Here is a 13,642-nt window from a genome sequence, read left to right as displayed (position 1 = left end):
TCTCATCAACCTGGAAATCTACTTCATGAACTTTGACTATTGGAATTGCTTTTCCTTTCTCTTCAGCTCCAGAGCTTTCCTTTGCATGCTCAGCCACAAAACAGCAGATGCCAGGCCCCCCAAAACCAACCAGATTTGTTGTTGGCTTCTTCTGCTTCAGCCAAGCACACCTTACAGATAGGTGCCCTTTTCCACAGCTAACACATTCCACCTCCTCAGCACAATCTTTTGAAATATGTCCCTTTTTCCCACACTTGTTGCACAAAAGATTGTTAGTTTGCATTGTTTTCTTCCCTACAATTTCTATTTCGGAGCTAGATCCCACATGGATCTGTTGAGTAGCACATGAAGAAGCTGCTACTGTTGTTGCAGAGACAGTAATTCTCTCATCAGCAGTCCTATTCTATCCAGTAGAAACCCCCCCTGAACTAGTCGATGAAGTTTTCTGAACATATGCACTGGCTTGATATTGATCTCTCTACCCAGCTCTTCCTCCTTGGACTTGATTCCCTCCAAACTATCCTTGCCCTTGCCCTTATTGACCTCTGTTCAAGTTGTTGAACTGTCCTTGTCCTCCTCCAGAGCGATTCTGCCCATTCCGGAACTGATTCCCCCCAAATTTCCCAGGATGGGAGAAAGGGGGCACTAGAAATTGTTACCTCCGTATCCACTAAACTGTTGTTGCCTGCTAGGTCCACCTCCTTCTCTCCCAAAATTCCCTCCACACCTCCATTGTTTTCATAACACTCTCCCATCTCACCCTCGATTTCCGCCGCCAGTAACGCCCCAGGAACCCTAACCTTATGCTCCCACTAACCACAGATAAGAGTGTCCAAGTGCCCAGGGACAAATATGTTCTCAGACAAAGATGTCCTTGCTTTATCTGGGCACGTGGGACTCCGCTTTTCATTTTCTGGTGGGCTAGGTTTTGGGCTTTGACTACTTTTCACCGTCCCATGAGATGGAACAGTTTAATAGAAAATTTTATTCCTACAAAACACTGGATGTCATCTCCCGACATCCTCCATGGTCGTTTGCAAGCTTGGGTTACAGAATCTCTTGCCGGTGCCCTAAGCAACATCGGAACAGGTTTCTTCACCCCTAGTGCTCGTCTGGATTCCAAAAAAAGGGTCAAGGTTCTGCCAAACCGCTTTTCCTTTACAAATTTTAAACCATCCAAAATATCTTGCTTCTTCGACAAGGCCGTCAACATGCTCTACTGTTCTTGATTGCAGGGAAGCATTGCTTGCAAGATCTAGTCCTGTGATGAGTGCATTTTTAGCATGTTTTACACCATTATTTCATCAAGTTATCATTGAGTAGTAGTAGGATTTTTGTATTTCACCGCGCTACCACGCCCTTTTATACTTGTCTACACAGAATCTTAAAATAATAAGTCGATGATGAAATATCAATGAAAACTATCATTTCTGGCATTTTGACGTGATAGAAATCATTTTTGCACTTAATTATGCACAAGGGGGAAAGAAAAATGCGAGCAAAACTTCCAGTAACTTTAACGGGCATCGGTACGGGCAAGGCCCACCCATACTGTCTGCTGTACCACCTGCTAGAAGCACCGCCTCGTCATATACTTTCACCTGGCACATACGGCGCAGAGATCCGAGCACACAGCTCCGAAAACAGAGAAACACCGCCCCAAATCAGATCTCAAGAAGGAACTTTGGAGAAGACAACATCTAGGCTGCTACTGTTGGAGATATGCCCAAGAGGCAATAATAAAAGTGGTTATTGTATATCTTTATGTTTATGATAAATGTTTATATACCATGCTATAATTGTATTAACCGAAACATTGATACATGTGTGATATGTAAACAACAATGAGTCCCTAGTAAGCCTCTTAACTAGCTTGTTGATTAATAGATGATTAGTTTCATAATCATGAACATTGGATGTTATTAATAACAAGGTTATATCATTATATGAATGATGTAATGGACACACCCAATTAAGCGTAGCATAAGATCACGTCATTAAGTTATTTGCTATAAGCTTTCGATACATAGTTACCTAGTCCTTTCGACCATGAGATCATGTAAATCACTTATAACGGAAAGGTACTTTGATTACATCAAACGCCACTTGCGTAAATGGGTGGTTATAAAGGTGGGATTAAGTATCCGGAAAGTATGAGTTGAGGCATATGGATCAACGAGTGGGATTTGTCCATCCTGATGACGGATAGATATACTCTGGGCCCTCTCGGTGGAATGTCGTCTAATGTCTTGCAAGCATATGAATAAGTTCATAAGAGACCACATACCACGGTGCGAGTAAAGAGTACTTGTCAGGAGACGGGGTTGAACAAGGTATAGAGTGATACCGATGATCAAACCTCGGACAAGTAAAATATCGCGTGACAAAGGGAATTGGTATCGTATGTGAATGGTTCATTCGATCACTAAGTCATCGTTGAATGTGTGGGAGCCATTATGGATCTCCAGATCCCGCTATTGGTTATTGGTCGGAGAGAGTTCTCACCCATGTCCACATAGTTCACGAACCGTAGGGTGACACACTTAAGGTTTGATGTTGTAATAGTAGAACTTGAATATGGAATGGAGTTCGAAGTATTGTTCGAAGTCTCGGATGGGATCCCGGACATCACGAGGAGTTCCGGAATGGTCCGGAGAATAAAATTCATATATAGGAAGTCATATTCCAAGTTTGGAAATGATCCGGTGCATTTATGGAAGGTTCTAGAAGGTTCTAGAAAAGTCCGGAAGAAATCACTTTGGAAGGCGGAGTCCCGGAGGGACTCCACCACCATGGCCGGCCAACCCTAGAGGGGTGGAGTCCCAAGTGGACTCCACCATAGGGGCCGGCCACCCCCCACATGGAAGGGTGGGAGTCCCACCTTGGGTAGGTTTCCCTACAACATGGAAGGTTTTGGGTTGGGGTCTTATTCGAAGACTTGTAGTCCAACACTTGGTGTTCCACCTATATAATGAGGGGCATAGGGGAGGGGGCCGGCCACCACAACACCACCACCTTGGCCGCACCCCAAGGAGGCCGGCCACCCCCTCTCCCAAACCCTAGCCGCCCCACCTCCTCCACCTCTCCCGCAACGCTTAGCGAAGCTCCGCCGGAGTTCTCCATCGCCACCGCCACCACGCCGTCGTGCTACCGGAGTCAAGGAGGAGCTACTACTTCCGCTGCCCGCTGGAACGGGGAGAAGGACGTCATCTTCATCAACACCGAACGTGTGATCGAGTACGGAGGTGCTACCCGATCGTGGCACCATGATCAAGATCTTCTACGCGCTTTTGCAAGCGGCAAGTGATCGTATACCGCAGCAACAAGAGCCTCATCTTGTAGGCTTTGGAAATCTTCAAGGGTGAGTCTCGATCATCTCCTCGTTGCTCCCATCTTCTAGATTGCATCTTGGCTTGGTTTGCGTTTTCGCGGTAGGAAATTTTTGGTTTTCTATGCAACGTATCCCTACAGTGGTATCAGAGCCGTGTCTATGCATAGATGGTTGCACGAGTAGAACACAATGGTTTTGTGGGCGTTGATGCTTTTGTTGTCTTTAGTTTGAGTACTTTGCATCTTTGTGGCATAGTGGGATGAAGCGGCTCGGGCTAACTTTACATGACCGCGTTCATGAGATTTGCTCCACGCTCGACATGCAACTTGTATTGCATAAGTGGCTTTGCGGGTGTCTCGTCTCTCCTACTATAGTGAAGATTCAATTTACTCTTCTATTGACAACACTAGTATCACCGTTGTGGTTCATGTTCGTAGGTAGATTAGATCTTACTCGAAAACCCTAAACCACGTAAAATATGCAAACCAAATTAGAGACGTCTAACTTGTTTTTGCAGGGTTTGGTGATGTGATATGGCCATAATGTGATGATGAATATGTATGAGATGATCATTATTGTATTGTGGCAACCGGCAGGAGCCTTATGGTTGTCTTTAAATTTAATGTTGAGTAGTATTTCAAAGAAGTTGTAATAGTTGCTACATGGGAGAACAATCATGAAGACGGCGCCATTGACCTTGACGCTACGCCGACGATGATGGAGATCATGCCCGTTGATGATGGAGATCATGTCCGTGCTTTGGAGATGAAGATCAAAGGCGCAAAGACAAAGGGGCCATATCATATCACATATGAACCGCATGTGATGTTAATCCTTTTATGCATCTTATTTTGCTTAGATCGCGACGGTAGCATTATAAGATGATCCCTCTCACTAAAATATCAAGATAATAAAGTGTTCATCCTTAGTAGCACCGTTGCCAAGACTTGTCGTTTCGAAGCATCTCGTGATGATCGGGTGTGATAGAATCAACAAGTGCATACAACGGGTGCAAGCCAGTTTTGCACATGCGGATACTAAGGTGGCCTTGACGAGCCTAGCATGTACAAACATGGTCTCGGAACACGTGATACCGAAAGGTAGAGCATGAATCATATGATTGATATGATGAACACTTTGAGTGTTCGCCATTGAAATTACATCTTGTCTCGTGATGATCGGACTTGATGTAGTGGATTTGGTTCGTGTGATCACTAAGACAATGCGAGGGATATTGTTTTGAGTGGGAGTTCACCTAGATTTTTAATTTTGTTGAATTAAAATTTGAACTCAATTTTTCATAAACATTAGTCTAAACTATTGCAAATATATGTTGTAGATATGGCGTCCCCAATCAATTTTAACCAGTTGCTAGAGAAAGAAAAGCTCAAGAGCAACGGTAGCAACTTCACCGACTAGTTCCGTCATGTGAGGATCTTCCTCAATGGTGGAAACCTGCAATATGTGCTTGATGCACCGCTAGGTGACCCTCCTGCAGAAACTGAAACCGATGAAATAAAGAATGTTTACGCGACTCGGAAAACTCGGTACTCTCAAGTTCAGTGTGCCATCCTGTGCAGTCTGGAAGCCAATCTTCAAAAACGTTTTGAGCACCACGATCCTCATGAGTTGGTCAATGAGTTGAAAACTATCTTTGAAACTCATGCGGCCGTGGAATGCTATGAAGCATCGAAACACTTCTTCAGTTGCATGATGGAAGAAGGCAGCTCCGTTAGTGAGCACATGCTCGCCATGATCGGGCATGCGAAGAAACTCAGTGACTTGGGAATAGTGATTCCTAACAGACTGGGGATTAATCGTGTCCTTCAATCACTGCCACCTAGTTACAAGAACTTTGTGATGAACGTGTTGCGGTCAGAAACCCACCGGCGGGCAGCGACTGGCAACACCGTAGAGCCGGGAATCTCCCAGGACTGCGGCTGGCTCTGGTCCCTCCGAGCGACGGCCCGCAAAGCCTTCTGGTCACACGTCCGATGCTGTCGCAAGGGCGTGCCACCTGACCTATACCTGGTCAGGAAGGTGTTGGATGATGCCTCGCTTAGTTTCCTGCATGGCATACACGTAAACATTAAATACGAGCCTCGATCGGCTCTCGGGTTATCCCGTGAATCGGCTCAAAGAGCCGATCCACCCATGATTCGTACGAGGTGTACGAATATATGGTGGTCCTGCTTGATCAAGATAAAGCTAAAGCGATCTACGACGATTTAGGGTTTTCACCGCATAATCGGATCATCCTACTCACGATTGGGCCTCGCGCTCGCGTACGGTGATCGTAAGCCGATCCTAGACAGGGGCCTAAAAACCAACACGAGGTTGATCCCGGAACATCCTCGTCTAGGGCTAGCAAACTACACCCTACACGCCGCTGGATCCTCCAACCCTTTGTAAGGCCTAACTATTGCGGATATTAAACTAATCCTTGAAGAACAAGGAGCAACCGTAACGGATCGGATCTACTAAACAATGATCAAGCGGGGTGCCGCCCCTACACCTAAGATAGGTGTAAGGGCGGCTAGATGTATAAGGGTTGCACTACGACAGCATATGATACGAAGAACAATGCTAACCCTAACACATCTAAGATAACTACGTTGCTCGCCATCAAAAAGGCTTCGATACGAGCAACGCATGAACAACGTAATAAGCTTGTGCTGCCTAGATCGCAAGATGCGATCTAGGCAGACATGGTGCTACCGAGGAGAAACCCTCGAGACGAAGGAGTTGGCGATGCGCCGAGATTGATTTGTGTTGAACGTTGGTTGTTGTTTATTTCATAAACCCTAGATACATATTTATAGTCCGGGGGACTTTCTAATTCAGGCGTGCACCTAACCGTGCACGGGTAAAACTCTAACTTCTAAATTAAGATGCGATCTACTATAATACAGATACATGGGCAATTTAGCCCAACTTCTTCGTGTCAGGCCGCTTCAGAGATCCTCCACGCGTTTATCCTTGAAGCCCATCTCACCCACGGCCCATCTCCTGATTTGGCCAAAATCTGGTGATAACACATGCCCCCCTGGTTTTGGTAATGATAATTTCAAAACCACTCTGTTTTTCCTCCGAGGGGTCATGTCGTGGCAGAGCAGAACCGTCACAGTATTTTTCATCATGACGACTTGCCTTCCCATCTTCTCTGCACGATTTGACAGTTTTTTGGCACCACCTCCTCGAAAATTGTTCGAACATTAAACCCCCACTTCTTTTATTTAACCGCACCGAATAGTTCTCCTCCTCATCCTCTCCGCATTAGCACTCCAAAAGCCCTCCTGCGCACCATGTCTTCTCCTTCCTCCGCCTCATCGGGACTTTCCCTCGAGTCCTCTTCCTCCCACGAGCCGACGCGAACGGGACCCACAGGAGGTCCATGCGGCCAACATCCGCCGCGCCATAGAAGCCGGGGAGGAGCCCGGCCATGACTTCTCCGTGCTGGTCCGAGGACGACAAGTCCTCGACGGACGGGGAGAGCGACCTCCGCTTCCTTGCCGACGGGGAATCGGAGGAGGAGAGCGATGACGATCGCTTCTCCTCGGGACGACTTCACCTCCTCCGAGGAGGTGAAGGAGGAGGACGAGGAGGACGACGACGACGGCTCCTCCGACGAGCCGCCGGCCAAGCGCCACCGCCCCGGCCGGGGAATCTCAGTGATTTCGACAGCGACGACGACGACGACGAGGAGGATGAGGACAACGAAGGTCCTGCCGGCGGCCGCTACAGTAGCGACGACGAGCCCGCCGGGAGCAGCGGCGACGATGGTGACGACGAGGGCAGCGACGGCCCGTAGATAGGACCCTTAGCATAGGATCAGTAGTAGTAGGCGGGGCAATGTATCCCCTTAGTACTTCCTTTTGAGAGTAATCAGCTCTTCTATGTAAGAAATCTCGTTTATCAATGAAGAAATTCCCCAATTTGATTTTGCCGATTTCCTTTATGCCAATTTAGCCGATTTCCCCTCATACTGATTCCGCCAACCATCACTTAGCCAATGCTCAATGAGCCGATGGCAACGCACCGGTCTCTCATAATCCGTTTTTTATCTCTTTGACGTCGGAGTGATCGCGAACTTGGTCAATGCTCAAAAGCCGATGTTAACGTATCAATCCTTCACCTTTTTCGACCGATGACTTTGAGCTCTGGTGGACAATGAGGTAGACCAACGCCTTTAAGAGAGCTCCAGAACCGCTGCTGAAACGACTTGACGCTGAAGCCGGTACCTCCGGATGTTCAGATATTCAGTGATACTCTTCAAACCTGCCCAACCCCCTTGAAGAAGATTATGATGGAGGGCCAGCCGATGAAATCTCAATCGGTTCCTTAAGAACAGAATATCTACGCAGTCAGTTGCCCCCGAGCCTCCATCAAGGCGAGAACAGCAGTGAGCCAACCAAATGTGCCACCATCGGTTTCCAAGTCATGATGCAGAGCCAGCCGATTTCAACAAAATCGGCTCCCCAGAGCAGAGAACCTTCAGGGTGAGCTGCCCCCCGAGTTTCTTCAGTCCACTTCTTGCGCCTTGCTGGTCAGATCAGCTCCTTTCCTTTGGCGGATTTGATGCAACCTATCCTTAACCTGATCTGCACATCCATGCTGCTCTTGGCTCCATCGAGGCTCTGTTTATAACAGTTGTACCTCTTGAGTCGATAGCCATGCATCGGCTTTCTATCCTTAAGTCGATGTCTGCGCATCGGCTGTGCTTAAAAAATTTTGTTTTTTTTTACGGCCGATTTATGTATCGGCCCCCATGCTTCAATACCCATCATCAAAGAATATCTTGGGCTGCTGGGCATTTGAAAGACGCTTCTACTGCATATCCTCGTGTTTTATCCACCTAGGTGCCCCCCGAGCCGATTCTTTCAAGGGATTTGATGGTATCGGCTCTTCAGGTATTCCCTGTTGGATCAAATGTTGAACCCAGGCAGAATGTACAGTGAGGATAATTTTGGCCGATTGCTGGAATCGGCCTCCATGTTGTTTGCTCGATGAAGGTTTTTGCAATGTTCCTCCATAAATCCTTGGGGCCGATCACTTGGATCGGCATCGCCACATTTGTCCATCGATGTTGCTCTTGTTACACGGTCAGGCCGGTGGATGAAACCAACCTAACCCCGTCCTTTGTCATGTCGATGCGCTCGCAGTCGTCCAATCCTGGAGCACTAAACTCCGTTGGAAGGATGGAGACCATGTTTGTGCCAGCCGATGTCTCATCATCGGCTTTCTTTTGTCTGGGGCGCCACTCTTTCCTTTGTGGCCGACCTTCTTCGTCCAGGGTTCGCTGAATTTTGGCGGCCAGATCAGGCCGTGCCTTCCTCAACGTGTGCAGGTATAACCTTTCAGCTTCCTCCAACTCACGCAGACGCTGAACCCTTCGCTTCTGGGAACGGGCCGAGCCCATCGTGGCACCACCTTGGCCGATGATACTTGTCTTCTTCTTCATCATCGTCCTCTAGTTCCTCGAGATCTTCCACCCGAGCGGACTCAGCATGCTTGTTCCGAGGCGGGAGAGGCCCTAGACGTTTGAACACGGACACGTTAGCTGCATCCTTCTTCTTTTGTTTACATTCTGGGCAATTGCCGATTGTAGGCAATCGGCTCATTCCTGAATCCCAGCAGTGTCTGAAGAAGGGGCAGTCCCAGTGCCTATCCACGTCGTCTTGCTCCCTCGACTTTTCCTTGGCGTGGCGCTCATATCGCTCCTCGTCGTGATCATGCCGACGACGTCTCCCGTCGTCCCTAGCCAGACGATCTTTTTCATCATCGTCGTTGTATCGCCGGCGTTGGTCGTATTGACCCACATACTTGTTGAGGAGGTGATCAGAGAGAGGTCGCCGATATCTTACGTTCCTCACTTCTCCCTCCGTGATGTAGCGCTTGCCGTCGTGGCGAAGCCGATCGCGTGGAGCGGCTTCCTCTCGTGTCTTTGCTATGAGAGCAGCTGCCCTCATCTCCGTCCTTACCGGAGTGGTGCCCAGGTCCCACCGTGTTGATATTGCACGAGAAATCTGGCCGGCACCCTCCATGGTAAGTATACTCCACCATGTTAACGGCGGGGAAGGGGTGTGTGTCGACCTTCATGGCGTATCGGTTGAAAATTAGCCGCCCTTTTTCTATCGCCATTTGGATTCGCCGACGCCACACCCTGCGGTCGTTAGTGGTGTGGGTGAACGTGTTATGCCACTTGCGTATGGCTTTCCGTTCAGCTCCCGCACCGTGGGGATCTTGTGGCCTTCGGGTACCTTTAGCTGCTTCTCCGTGAGTAAGAGGTCGAAAATCTGCTCAGCTTTGGTCACGTCGAAGTCGAACCCTTTTGGAGGGCCTTGTGGCTTAACCCACTTGCAGGACACGGGGCTCGCCGCCCGAGTCCATTCAGCCATCGCTACCTCTCGATCTCCCGCAGCACCTTCATCCTCGTCCGCCTCAACCAGGACCACCGCACGCTTGAATTTGTCCTGGTAAACATCCGGGTGGCGCTCGTTCATATGCCGACAGCTTCGCACCATGTGCGCCAATGAAGGGTAGTCCGCTTGGGAGGCCACGTCCTTGATCGATGATGAGAGACCCACCACCGCCAACTCGACCGCTTCTTTTCACTTACGTGAACCGAATAGCATCGGTTCCTAATGGTCCCGAAGCGCTGGATGTATCTCGACACCGTTTCCCCGCGCTTCGTCGTACTTGTGCTAGATCGGTAATACCAGCCTCGGAAGCCTCCGAGTGATACCGTATGTGGAACTGCTCTTCCAACTCGCTTCCAAGTCCGGATTGAGTTCGGTGGCAGCGATGTGTACCATCCGAAAGCCGATCCTGTGAGGGACTGTGCGAAGAACCTCACACGCAGCTCGTCTGATGCTGAGATCGTGCCCAGCTGTGCGAAATATCGGCTCACATGCTCGATGGAGCTGGAACCATGTGATCCACTAAACTTTGTGAAGTCCGGGAGCCGATATTTGGGTGGTAGCGGGATCAATTCGTACTCGTTGGGGTACGGCTTGGTATAGCCGATTGTCCTCCTTTTCGGCATCATGCCGAACTGATCTTTCAGAATTGTACAAATCTGATCCGCGGTGATGGCTGAAGGTGTCGAACCCTGAAGATTCGCCGGGGTGGCATACTTAGCCAGCCATGCTTGCTTTTCCAGCTTCCGAGCCAACCGCAGGAGCTGAGCTGCGGAGGTTTGTCGGAGTGGCGTACTTAGCTAGCCACGTCCGCTTCTCAAGATCTGCTCCCGACGTTCCTCCCTGCCGTTCCGGAGGTCCCCGCTGTTGCAGCCTCGGTTAGAGAGTGCCCGATTACGTGCGGTCGCACGTATGCGCACGTGTATCCGTGCGGGATCTCCTTGGGCGCCTCATGTAGGAATTGGTAGTCACTAGGATCACCACCAATCTTGTAGACGACGTATGCCGATGAGTTCGGCACTTCGGTGCTGCCAACGCGAACGGCAGCGGTGGACGGGACCGGAGTGGCATCTCTCCTTGGTACGTCCCCGAGCTGGTCCCGACGGAGAATACCGATGGCTCATGATTTCCTGGATCACGCGCGAGCGACACGCTCCAAAGTGATCACCGAGGCTCTCGAGTGGCGGTGCAGGGAATGAGCCACCATGAAGTTGATCTCCTGACGCAGCGACCTGGTGCGTTCTTCCGACGGGGCGGACAGGTCCACTCCATCGAGCGCGCCTTCAGGTGAGAACCCCTTCCACCTGATGCCGTGGGAGCGGGTTCTGTGGAAAGAGCCGATGAGGTCGGCTTCGAGGACTGCTTTGATCTCGTCATGCTTCTTCTTGAGCTCGTCAGTCAGATCCTCGTACTTGACCGGAGTGCCTTCCGCCATCTCAGATGTAGATGGCGATGCGGTGGATGTAGACGATTGTCCCACCGGGCGTGCCAGAATGTGTTGCGGTCAGAAACCCACCGGCGGGCAGCGACTGGCAACACCGTAGAGCCGGGAATCTCCCAGGACTGCGGCTGGCCCTGGTCCCTCCGAGCGACGGCCCGCAAAGCCTTCTGGTCACACGTCCGATGCTCGTCGCAAGGGCGTGCCACCTGACCTATACCTGGTCGGGAAGGTGTTGGATGATGCCTCGCTTAGTTTCTGCATGGCATACACGTAAACATTAAATACGAGCCTCGATCGGCTCTCGGGTTATCCCGTGAATCGGCTCAAAGAGCCGATCCACCCATGATTCGTACGAGGTGTACGAATATATGGTGGTCCTGCTTGATCAAGATAAAGCTAAAGCGATCTACGACGATTTAGGGTTTTCACCGCATAATCGGATCATCCTACTCACGACTGGGCCTCGCGCTCGCGTACGGTGATCGTAAGCCGATCCTAGACAGTGGCCTAAAAACCAACACGAGGTTGATCCCCGGAACATCCTGTCTAGGGCTAGCAAACTACACCCTACACGCCGCTGGATCCTCCAACCCTTTGTAAGGCCTAACTATTGCGGATATTAAACTAATCCTTGAAGAACAAGGAGCAACCGTAACGGATCGGATCTACTAAACAATGATCAAGCGGGGTGCCGCCCCTACACCTAAGATAGGTGTAAGGGCGGCTAGATGTATAAGGGTTGCACTATGACGAGCATATGATACGAAGAACAATGCTAACCCTAACACATCTAAGATAACTACGTTGCTCGCCATCAAAAAGGCTTCGATACGAGCAACGCATGAACAACGTAACAAGCTTGTGCTGCCTAGATCGCAAGATGCGATCTAGGCAACATGGTGCTTACCAGGAGAAACCCTCGAGACGAAGGAGTTGGCGATGCGCCGAGATTGATTTGTGTTGAACGTTGGTTGTTGTTTATTTCATAAACCCTAGATACATATTTATAGTCCGGGGGACTTTCTAATTCAGACGTGCACCTAACCGTGCACGGGTAAAACTCTAACTTCTAAATTAAGATGCGATCTACTATAATACAGATACATGGGCAATTTAGCCCAACTTCTTCGTGTCAGGCCGCTTCAGAGATCCTCCACGCGTTTATCCTTCAAGCCCATCTCACCCACGGCCCATCTCCTGATTTGGCCAAAATCTGGTGATAACATGAACTACAATATGCAGAAAATGAACAAAGAGTTACCTGAACTCTTCGCCATGCTGAAATCTGCTGAGATTGAGATCAAGAAAGAGCACCAAGTGTTGATGGTCAACAAGACCACTAGTTTCAAGAAACAGGGAAAGTCTAAGGGAAAATTCAAGAAGGGTGGCAAGAAAGCTGCCACGCCTCCTGTGATACCTAAGACTGGCCCTAAGCCTGATGCTGAGTGTTATTACTGCAAGGAGAAGGGACACTGGAAGCGTAATTGCTCCAAGTATTTGGAGGATCTGAAGAGCGGCTGATACGTCTCCGACGTATCGATAATTTCTTATGTTCTATGCCATATTATTGATGATACCTACATGTTTTATGCACACTTTATGTCATATTCGTGCATTTTCTGGAACTAACCTATTAACAAGATGCCGAAGTGCCGGTTCTCGTTTTACTGCTGTTTTTGGTTTCGAAATCCTAGTAACGAAATATTCTCGGAATTGGACGAAACAAAGACCCAGGGTCCTATTTTTCCACGGAGCTTCCAGAAGACCGAAGAACATACGAAGTGGGGCCACGAGGTGGCGACACCACAAGGCGGCGCGGCCCAGGGGGGGCCCGCGCCGCCCTATGGTGTGGCCCCCTCGTCTGGCCCCCGACTCGCCCTTCCGCCTACTTAAAGCCTCCGTCGCGAAACCCCCGATGCGAAAAACCACGATACGGAAAACCTTACCGAGACGCCGCCGCCGATCCCATCTCGGGGATTCCGGAGATCTCCTCCGGCACCTGCCGGAGAGGGGATTCATCTCCCGGAGGACTCTACACCGCCATGGTCGGTCTCCGGAGTGATGAGTGAGTAGTTCACCCCTGGACTATGGGTCCATAGCAGTAGCTAGATGGTTGTCTTCTCCTCATTGTGCTTCATTGTTGGATCTTGTGAGCTGCCTAACATGATCAAGATCATCTATCTGTAATTCTATATGTTGTGTTTGTCGGGATCCGATGGATAGAGAATACCATGTCATGTTAATTATCAAGTTATTACATATGTGTTGTTTATGATCTTGCATGCTCTCCGTTATTAGTAGAGGCTCGGCCAAGTTTTTACTCTTAACTCCAAGAGGGAGTATTTATGCTCGATAGTGGGTTCATGCCCGCATTGACACCGGGGGAGTGACGAAACCCCTAAGGTTGTGTTGTGCTTGTTGCCATTAGGGATAAAACATTGATGCTATGTC

Source organism: Lolium rigidum, chromosome 7, assembly GCF_022539505.1.
Source record: "Lolium rigidum isolate FL_2022 chromosome 7, APGP_CSIRO_Lrig_0.1, whole genome shotgun sequence".
Lineage (NCBI taxonomy): Eukaryota > Viridiplantae > Streptophyta > Magnoliopsida > Poales > Poaceae > Lolium > Lolium rigidum.
This window is presented reverse-complemented; position numbering follows the sequence as displayed.